Below are 12,020 nucleotides of genomic sequence, written 5' to 3' on the forward strand. Positions count from 1 at the left end.
CTTGACAGAGAGGAGCAGCAGAGGAAGAGCGAGAGGAGAGATGAATGAGACGAGCAGCCGAGTTCAGTACCGACTGGAGCGGTGCTAGTCGGATAGTGGGAAGTCCACCAAGCAATATATTGCAATAGTCCAAACGAAATATAATAAGAGCATGTAGTAGCATTTTAGTTGTGTTATGAGGGAGAAAAGGTCGGATACGTGCTATGTTTTTGAGTTGGAGATAACAGGAGTGTAGATGATCGTAGAGAAATGCAGGGTTGCCAAGCGTCCGTAAAAAGACGGACTGTCAGTAAAAAAGCTGTTAAAAAACTGGTGTCCATAGTGCCCGTATTTCCTGGGCACTCGTCCGTCTAAATACACATAAATTCCTTTAATTCGTTTTGCACGCTGTATTCCCCCTCTCTCAGCCTCCCTCCTCCTCCTCCGAGTCCCATCCAATGACAGATCGCCTTTTTGGTGCCGGTTCTTCTGCTGCCCAATAAGAGAGAGGCAGCTAGAAGTGATGCAGGCAGCCCAGCCTGGCCCAGCCAGTCACGAGAAGGAGGACAGGACACGTCACGGAGAGGAGGCAGTGACTGCAGTCAGTCTAGCGTCCTCTTATCTTGACCATGCATCTTCCTGTCGCCTCTCCAGTCACTCCGACAGACAGACAGAGAGAGAGAGAGGCATCCATAGCACTATTACTGGCAGCTCCGTCTGCATCAAAGCCAGACAGGAATAAGTAATTAACTGTTCTGGGCAGCGGCAGGACGGTGACCTGGCTCTCTCCCTCATAACATAAATATCCCAGGCATCAGCAGCACATGTCCTGTAATGAAGTCAGGGAGTCTCGCAGGAGAAATGCTGTGAAAAGACTGCTCTGCAGAAGGGGAGACACGCTGACAGTGTACACTAGCAAGCCACAGTCAGCAGCTGCAGAAGCCAGCAAGTGAGTCAGAACAGTCTGTGTGACAGTGAGTGGAAAATCTGCAGCGTTTAGAATGTCTGTAAAATGTGTAGCGACTTGAAAAAAGTCCTATACTTTCACAAAGAGAGAGCATACTCTCCTATAGAACTTTCCCTGTCCTCTCTCAGTGGAGTTGTTCCAGCGCTGTACCTAATTCAAATTTGCCACTTCTGGAAGCCCTCCTGTCCTCAAGTGCTTCAGAAGACAGGCAGTTCCGTACCATGTGATTGCACAATTGTGCATGTGCAATACGAAGCTGCTCGTCTTTGGAAGTACTCGGGTACAGGAGAGCTTCCAGAGGTGGCAAATTTGAACTAGGTACAGTGCTGGAACAGTTCCACCAAGAGAGGACATGGTAGGTTCTATAGCATCCAGAGCCTTCCCTCTACATAAGGTAGTATATAACTTTTTTTTAGGATACCAGAGGTGAATATAGATAGTGTTCTTTTACTTACCTAGGGCTTCTTCCAGCCCCCATAGGTTTGTTGATCCCTTGCTGTCCTGGTCCTCTTCATTGATCCACTGTTTGACTCGATACAGAATCCAAACGACTTGGTTGGTTTCCCCTTTCTGGCTGGCAGTCATGACTGCACTATGACTATGGTAATAATTAGAGCTCCTCTGAGGACAGTCAGTAACATGACTATGTACGCTGTAAAGTTCTGCAGAAGATGTCAGTGCTATATAAATACTTAAAAAATAATGCCCAGTGCTTAGCCCAACCCACAACTCTACTTAAAAGTGCGCTTCTGACTCCGCCCTAACTCCACCCCCTGTTCCGTCCAAAATTTGAGGTGTCCTGCTTTTTTGGGCCTTTTGTCCGTCAAAAATTACAAATTAGGTTGGCAACCCTGGAGAAATGGAGGAAGGAAGACAGAGAGCGTTGATGAGAGAAATGGAGAGAGGGAGACTGTGGTGAGGAAAACAAACAGGACAACATTTATGAACTCAAAGGATACTTTAGTTCTTAATTAATTCAGAAATTGACGCCCTATGTGTGTGTGAGGAATTGTGCATAGGCTTACCACACCTCCCGGGGTCTTTCTTTGTTCAGCTGTAACTGGCCCCGTTTCCCAACCTGTTGAAGAAGGGAGACAATAGCTCATTATGTTAGAATAATTACAAATATCCTAAGTTCTTGTTTTAAAGAATACAATAGTATTTTGCTTTATTTAATAAAAATGTTCATTTTGCAAATCAAGTGTCAGTGTCTAGTGGGTTCTTCATGGTCAAAGTTTTCCAGCAATATAACAGCAGTACTTATGGTCCATCTAGAGAGTAAGTTCTTATCTTCTTTTTGTGCAGGATGTTGCTGAAGTTACTTTTTCTATAATGTAGTGGCACATGCCATCTTTCTCCTCTATTCTAACACTAACCTTACCCCTTTCAGTGACTAACACTAATCTCCTACCCTGATCCTAACATTAACCTCTCCATTTCTAACGCTAACACTCCCATCACCACTCCAAACACTAACCTCTCCAACTATAACACTAACCTTTCCCTCTCCACTCCTAACACTAACCTTACCATCTCCACTCCTAACACTAACCTCTCCACTCCTAACACTAACCTTCCCCTCTCCACTCCTAACACTAACCTCCTCCACTCCTAACACTAACCTTCCCCTCTCCACTCCTAACACTAACCTCTCCACTCCTAACACTAACCTTCCCCTATCCACTCCTAACACTAACCTCTCCACTCCTAACACTAACTTTCCCTCTCCACCCCTAACACTCACCTCTCCACTCCTAACACTAACCTGTCCACTCCAAACACTAACCTTCCCCTCTCCACCCCTAACACTAACCTGTCCACTCCTAACACTAACATTCTCTCTCCACCCCTAACTCTAACCTCTCCACTCCTAACACTAACATTCCCCTCTCTACCCCTAACACTAACCTGTCCACTCCAAACATTAACCTTCCCTCTATCCACTCCTAACACTAACCTTCCCCTCTTCACTCCTAACACTAACCTGTCCACTCCTAACACTAACCTTCCCCTCTCTACCCCTAACACTAACCTGTCCACTCCTAACACTAACTTTCCCCTCTCTACCCCTAACACTAACCTGTCCACTCCAAACACTAACCTTCCCCTCTTCATTCCTAACACTAACCTGTCCACTCCTAACATTAACCTTCCCCTCTCTACCCCTAACACTAACCTGTCCACTCCTGACACTAACCTTCCCCTCTCTACCCCTAACACTAACCTGTCAACTCCAAACACTAACCTTCCCCTCTCTACCCCTAACACTAACCTGTCCACTTCTAACACTAACATTCTCTCTCCACCCCTAACTCTAACCTCTCCACTCCTAACACTAACCTTCCCCTCTCTACCCCTAACACTAACCTGTCCACTCCTAACACTAACCTTCCCCTCTCTACCCCTAACACTAACCTGTCCACTCCTAACACTAACCTTCCCCTCTCTACCCCTAACACTAACCTGTCCACTCCAAACACTAACCTTCCCCTCTTCACTCCTAACACTAACCTGTCCACTCCTAATACTAACCTTCCCCTCTCTACCCCTAACACTAACCTGTCCACTCCAAACATTAACCTTCCCTCTATCCACTCCTAACACTAACCTTCCCCTCTTCACTCCTAACACTAACCTGTCCACTCCTAACACTAACCTTCCCCTCTCTACCCCTAACACTAACCTGTCCACTCCTAACACTAACTTTCCCCTCTCTACCCCTAACACTAACCTGTCCACTCCAAACACTAACCTTCCCCTCTTCATTCCTAACACTAACCTGTCCACTCCTAACACTAACCTTCCCCTCTCTACCCCTAACACTAACCTGTCAACTCCTGACACTAACCTTCCCCTCTCTACCCCTAACACTAACCTGTCCACTTCTAACACTAACTTTCCCCTCTCTACCCCTAACACTAACCTGCCCACTTCTAACACTAACCTTCCCCTCTCTACCCCTAACACTAACCTGTCCACTCCAAACACTAACCTTCCCCTCTCTACCCCTAACACTAACCTGTCCACTTCTAACACTAACCTTCCCCTCTCTACCCCTAACACTAACCTGTCCACTCCTAACACTAACCTTCCCCTCTCTACCCCTAACACTAACCTGTCCACTCCAAACATTAACCTTCCCCTATCCACTCCTAACACTAACTTTCCCCTCTCTACCCCTAACACTAACCTGTCCACTCCAAACACTTACCTTCCCCTCTCTACCCCTAACACTAACCTGTTCACTCCAAACACTAACCTTCCCCTCTCTACCCCTAACACTAACCTGTCCACTCCAAACACTAACCTTCCCCTTTCTACCCCTAACACTAACCTGTCCACTCCAAACACTAACCTTCCCCTCTCTACCCCTAACACTAACCTGTCCACTTCTAACACTAACTTTCCCCTCTCTACCCCTAACACTAACCTGTCCACTCCAAACATTAACCTTCCCCTATCCACTCCTAACACTAACCTTCCCCTCTCCACCCCTAACACTAACCTGTCCACTTCTAACACTAACCTTCCCCTCTTCACCCCTAACACTAACCTGTCCACTCCTAACACTAACCTTCCCCTCTCTACCCCTTACACTAACCTGTCCACTCCAAACATTAACCTTCCCTCTATCCACTCCTAACACTAACCTTCCCCTCTTCACTCCTAACACTAACCTGTCCACTCCTAACACTTACCTTACCCTCTCTACCCCTAACACTAACCTGTCCACTCCTAACACTAACCTTCCCCTCTCTACCCCTAACACTAACCTGTCCACTCCAAACACTAACCTTCCCCTCTTCACTCCTAACACTAACCTGTCCACTCCTAACACTAACCTTCCCCTCTCTACCCCTAACACTAACCTGTCCACTCCAAACATTAACCTTCCCTCTATCCACTCCTAACACTAACCTTCCCCTCTTCACTCCTAACACTAACCTGTCCACTCCTAACACTAACCTTCCCCTCTCTACCCCTAACACTAACCTGTCCACTCCTAACACTAACCTTCCCCTCTCTACCCCTAACACTAACCTGTCCACTCCTAACACTAACCTTCCCCTCTTCACTCCTAACACTAACCTGTCCACTCCTAACACTAACCTTCCCCTCTCTACCCCTAACACTAACCTGTCCACTCCTAACACTAACTTTCCCCTCTCTACCCCTAACACTAACCTGTCCACTCCTAACACTAATCTTTCCCTCTCTACCCCTAACACTAACCTGTCCACTCCAAACACTAACCTGTCCACTCCTAACACTAACCTTCTCCTCTCCACCCCTAACACTAACCTGTCCACTCCAAACATTAACCTTCCCCTATCCACTCCTAACACTAACCTTCCCCTCTCTACCCCTAACACTAACCTGTCCACTCCTAACACTAACCTTCCCCTCTCCACCCCTAACACTAACCTGTCAACTCCAAACATTAACCTTCCCCTATCCACTCCTAACACTAACCTTCCCCTCTCTACCCCTAACACTAACCTGTCCACTCCAAACACTAACCTTCCCCTCTCTACCCCTAACACTAACCTGTCCACTCCTAACACTAACTTTCCCCTCTCTACCCCTAACACTAACCTGTCCACTCCTAACATTAACCTTCCCCTATCCACTCCTAACACTAACCTTCCCCTATCCACTCCTAACACTAACCTCTCCACCCCTAACACTAACCTTTCCCTCTCCACTCCTAACACTAACCTTCCCCTCTCCACCCCTAATTTTAACCTCTCCACTCCTAACACTAACCTATCCCTCTCCACCCCTAATTTTAACCTCTCCACTCCTAACACTAACCTTCCCCTCTCCACCATTAACTCTAACCTGTCCTCTCCGAACTAACCTTCCCCTCCGCATTGCTGCTATATGAGTACAGTTACAATTTAACCAAACTCAGTACCAGAGTGCTATCTTTGCTGCTTCCCTCACTGCTCAGACCATTTAGACACCAAATTTAAGATCAGCTCTGTGATTGTTGAGAGATAGCCGAGCACCACTAACATGCTCCATAATCCTGTCCCCTGTGAATTTAGATTAGTCTATGAGTAGCCAAGAAGCAACAGGAGCTGCATGCAACAAAGAAGCCTGCATTGCATTCTAGATATCACCCATCATCTTATAAACTCATAGAGACACGGTATTCAGTCAGTGTGTGTGTGTGTTTCCTACAGATGGGTCCAGTAACAGAAACCCACCAGAGAGATGTACAGGTCCTCTTTATTCTCCGGATTGTTCACAGGAAGATCACACCATCCCCCACCATTGTCAGGTACGTGGGGCTGACGGTCTACAATTGACTCTAGACTTTACAAGATTGTATTTTTCTATGTAATGTTAGATTATTCATGCTTTCCTTGTTCCTGAGTTGTTATAAGTAGCAGAATGTATACTTACCTGGGGCTTCCTCCAGCCTCATGTACTCCGTGGGCTCTCTCAATGTCCTCCCCGGTAACTTCCTTCTTCTACAATCATTGCCGGTAATATGTCCCGTCGCTGTCAGTCACGCTGCACTGCACAGGTGCAGAATGCTCCTTGCTAAGGGAGTGCAACAAAGGCATGGGCCAAGAGCGCATGCACAGTGCAGTGCGACGGACGGTGACTAGACATATTAGCAGCAAAGATTGTAGAAGGCCGGACCAGCTGGGGAGGACTTCGAGAGACCCTACGGAGTGCATGGAGCTGGAGGAAGCCCCTGGTAACAGGGATGCTCAAATCCGGAACTGGATGAATCCGAATAGTTGTTATTCGGATTTCATTTGGTTAAACTCAAATCACCTGTGCAGGGTGGGCGGGGGTGTTAATCTTACCTATCATGACGTCTTCTTCGTCCGTCCCTCGGCGCCTCCCACGATGCGGTCCAGGCGGCGGTCATGTGACTACAAACACTTCCTCCTGCCGGGTTGAAGGAGGAAGTGTTTGTAGTCACGTGACACGTGTGGAACGCACCGTGGTAGGCGCCGAGGGATGGACGAAGAAGACGTCATGATAGGTAAGATTAACACCCCCACTCACCCTGCACAGGTGATTTGAGTTTAACCAAATGAAATCCGAATAACAACTATTCTGATTCATCCAGTTCCGGATTTGAGCATCTCTGCCTGGTAAGAATAAACTCTGCTGTTGATAACATCTCAGGTTTCCTTTAGGGATGTTAATTTATATATGTTTGTGTTTTAGGACAAAAAACAGATTGCTTTAAAAAATGAACACAAAGAATGTATGAGAATTGCTCAGCAGTCGGTGAAGAAGGACAATATAATTGGGACAATAAAAAAGGAGGAAACTCGTCTGCCTATCAGTAAAGGTTAATGTGATTTATTTTTAATGAATTCTGAATTACCATTTCCCAGAAACACAGCTTGTCATATAGTCATTTGGTTTTGCCCTCCAATTCTGACCAAATTACCGTCATCATCATACCTCTCCACCTCGTCATATGTCTAACAAATGAGGAGATACTGTACACCATATGAAAGACCCATCTCCATTCCTCAGTATAACATTATATTACCAACAAATGAGGAGGAGATACTGTACACCATATGAAAGGCCCATCTCCATTCCTCAGTATAACATCATAGCACCAACAAATAAGGAGGAGATACTGTACAGCATATGAAAGGCCCATCTCCATTCCTCAGTATAACATCATAGTACCAACAAATGAGGAGGAGATACTGTACAGCATATGAAAGGCCCATCTCCATTCCTCAGTATAACATCATAGTACCAACAATTGAGGAGGAGATACTGTACACCATATGAAAGATCCATCTCCATTCCTCAGTATAACATCATAGTACCAACAAATGAGGGGAGATACTGTACACCATATGAAAGGCCCATCTCCATTCCTCAATATAACATCATAGCACCAACAAATGAGGAGATACTGTACACCATATGAAAGACCCATCTCCATTCCTCAGTATAACATCATAGTACCAGCAAATGAGGAGATACTGTACACCATATGAAAGACCCCTCTCCATTCCTCAGTATAACATCATAGTACCAACAAATGAGGAGGAGATAATGTACACCATATGAAAGGCCCATCTCCATTCCTCAGTATAACATCATAGTACCAACAAATGAGGAGGAGATACTGTACACCATATGAGAGGCCCATCTCCATTCCTCAATATAACATCATAGTACCAGCAAATGAGGATATACTGTACACCATATGAAAGACCCCTCTCCATTCCTCAGTATAACATCATAGCACCAACAAATGAGGAGATACTGTACACCATATGAAAGACCCCTCTCCATTCCTCAGTATAACATTATAGTACCAACAAATGAGGAGGAGATACTGTACACCATATGAAAGGCCCATCTCCATTCCTCAGTATAACATCATAGTACCAACAAATGAGGAGGAGATAATGTACACCATATGAAAGGCCCATCTCCATTCCTCAGTATAACATCATAGTACTAACAAATGAGGAGGAGATACTGTACACCATATGAAAGGCCCATCTCCATTCCTCAATATAACATCATAGTACCAGCAAATGAGGAGGAGATACTGTACACCATATGAAAGCTCATCTCCATTCCTCAGTATAACATCATAGTACCAACAAATGAGGAGATACTGTACACCATATGAAAGACCCCTCTCCATTCCTCAGTATAACATCATAGTACCAACAAAGGAGGGGGAGATACTGTACAGCATATGAAAGTCCCATCTCCATTCCTCAGTATAACATCATAGCACCAACAAATGAGGAGGAGATACTGTACACCATATAAAAGGCCCATCTCCATTCCTCAGTATAACATCATAGTACCAACAAATGAGGAGATAATGTACACTATATGAAAGGCCCATCTCCATTCCTCAATATAACATCATAGTACCAACAAATGAGGAGATACTGTACACCATATGAAAGACCCATCTCCATTCCTCAGTATAACATTATATTACCAACAAATGAGGAGGAGATACTGTACACCATATGAAAGGCCCATCTCCATTCCTCAGTATGAAATCATAGTACCAACAAATGAGGAGGAGATACTGTACACCATATGAAAGATCCATCTCCATTCCTCAGTATAACATCATAGCACCAACAAATGAGGGGAGATACTGTACACCATATGAAAGGCCAATCTCCATTCCTCAGTATAACATCATAGTACCAACAAATGAGGAGGAGATACTGTACACCATATGAAAGGCCCATCTCCTTTCCTCAATATAACATCATAGTACCAACAAATGAGGAGATACTGTACACCATATGAAAGACCCATCTCCATTCCTCAGTATAACATCATAGCACCAACAAATGAGGAGGAGATACTGTACACCATATGAAAGGCCCATCTCCATTCCTCAGTATAACCTCATAGTACTAACAAATGAGGAGATACTGTACACCATATGAAAGACCCATCTCCATTCCTCAGTATAACATCATAGCACCAACAAATGAGGAGGAGATACTGTACACCATATGATATGCCCATCTCCATTCCTCAGTATAACATCATAGTACCAACAAATGAGAAGGAGATACTGTATACCATATGAAAGGTCCATCTCCATTCCTCAGTATAACATCATAGTACCAACAAATGAGGAGGAGATAATGTACACCATATGAAAGGTCCATCTCCATTCCTCAGTATAACATCATAGTACCAACAAATGAGGAGGAGATAATGTACACCATATGAAAGGTCCATCTCCATTCCTCAGTATAACATCATAGTACCAACAAATGGGGAGGAGATACTGTACACCATATGAAAGGCCCATCTCCATTCCTCAGTATAACATCATAGTATCAGCAAATGAGGAGGAGATACTGTACACCATATGAAAGGCCCAACTCCATTCCTCAGTATAACATCATAGTGCCAACAAATGAGGGGGAGATACTGTACATCATATGAAAGGCCCACCTCCATTCCTTAGTATAACATCATAGTACCAACAAATGAGGAGATACTGTACACCATATGAGAGGCCCATCTTCATTCCTCAGTATAACATAGTACCAACAAATGAGGGGAGATACTGTACACCATATGAAAGGCCCATCTCCATTCCTCAGTATAACATCATAGTACCAACAAATGAGGGGAGATACTGTACACCATATGAAAGGCCCATCTCCATTCCTCAGTATAACATCATAGTACCAACAAATGAGGAGATACTGTACACCATATGAGAGGCCCATCTCCATTCCTCAGTATAACATCATAGTACCAACAAATGAGGAGGAGATACTGTACACCATATGAAAGGCCCATCTCCATTCCTCAGTATGACATCATAGTACCAACAAATGAGTTTATACTGTACATCATATGAAAGTCCCACCTCCATTCCTTAGTATAACATCATAGTACCAACAAATGAGGAGATACTGAACACCATATGAGAGGCCCATCTCCATTCCTCAGTATAACATCATAGTACCAACAAATGAGGAGGAGATACTGTACACCATATGAAAGGCCCATCTCCATCCCTCAGTATAACATCATAGTACCAACAAATGAGGAGGAGATACTGTACACCATATGAAAGGCCCATCTCCATTCCTCAGTATAACATCATAGTACCAACAAATGAGGAGGAGATACTGTACACCATATGAAAGGCCCATCTCCATTCCTCAGTATAACATCATAGCACCAACAAATGAGGAGGAGATACTGTACACCATATGAAAGGCCCATCTCCATTCCTCAGTATAACATCATAGTACCAACAAATGAGGAGGAGATACTGTACACCATATGAAAGGCCCATCTCCATTCCTCAGTATAACATCATAGTACCAACAAATGAGGAGATACTGCACACCATATGAAAGACCCATCTCCATTCCTCAGTATAACATCATAACACCAACAAATGAGGAGATACTGAACACCATATGAGAGGCCCATCTCCATTCCTCAGTATAACATCATAGCACCAACAAATGAGGAGGAGATACTGTACACCATATGAAAGGCCCATCTCCATTCCTCAGTATAACATCATAGCACCAACAAATGAGGAGGAGATACTGTACACCATATGAAAGGCCCTTCTCCATTCCTCAATATAACATCATAGCACCAACAAATGAGGAGGAGATACTGTACACCATATGAAAGGCCCATCTCCATTCCTGAGTATAACATCATAGTACCAACAAATGAGGAGGAGATACTGTACACCATATGGAAGGCCCATCTCCATTCCTCAGTATAACATCATAGTACCAACAAATGAGGAGGAGATACTGTACACCATATGAAAGGCCCTTCTCCATTCCTCAATATAACATCATAGTACCAACAAATTAGGAGTCATATCATTTAGCATTATATTGGGCACATTATTGATGTTGGTCGCTTCCACTGCAGATTTCTTAGAAAAAAATTATTAAATTTACAATCAAAACTCTGAACTTAACAAAACAAATGTGTTTTGCAATTTTCCATATTATCTTCCCCAACAGACTAACAATTAAAACTGAACTGAAAAAAAAATTGTGGTTTCTTATCAATTATCTTTACTTTCCATATCTTCCCCAACAGATGGACAGAATATGGGGAGCCCCTCGGAGGGACGTCTTATCTTATCTCCAGGTGATGCTGCAGAAGATAATGGCGTCACACAATGTTCTCCAGGAGGAAACCCCATTACTGGAAATACACATCACAGGGATCTCAGTGCGACTAGAGCAACACATCCCTGTAGCCCTGGGAAATCTTCTGATAAACCAGACACTATGACTCCAAGCATAAACTCAACAACTCACACTGAGGACAAAGGAAACAGTCACAGCCCTGAGCATTGCTTTTCATGTTCAGAGTGTGGGAAACGTTTTATTAGCAAAACAACCCTTCTCAGTCACCAGAAAACTCACACCAGAGAGCAACCCCTTTCATGTTCAGAGTGTGGGAAAGGGTTTACTCATAAAGCAAACTTTCTTAGACATCAGAAAACCCATGCTGGTGAATGGTCCTATACATGTTCAGTTTGTGAAAAAAGCATTAGTCATAAAGGAACCCTTGTAAG

The 12,020-nt window shown here is 44.2% G+C and overlaps 1 pseudogene; it reads right to left on the minus strand.

Annotated features, from left to right (window-relative positions):
• LOC137537089 (uncharacterized) overlaps positions 1–12,020 on the minus strand; it is a 128,390-nt pseudogene that overhangs the window by 63,018 nt on the left and 53,352 nt on the right.

This window comes from Hyperolius riggenbachi, chromosome 10 (assembly GCF_040937935.1).
Source record: "Hyperolius riggenbachi isolate aHypRig1 chromosome 10, aHypRig1.pri, whole genome shotgun sequence".
Lineage (NCBI taxonomy): Eukaryota > Metazoa > Chordata > Amphibia > Anura > Hyperoliidae > Hyperolius > Hyperolius riggenbachi.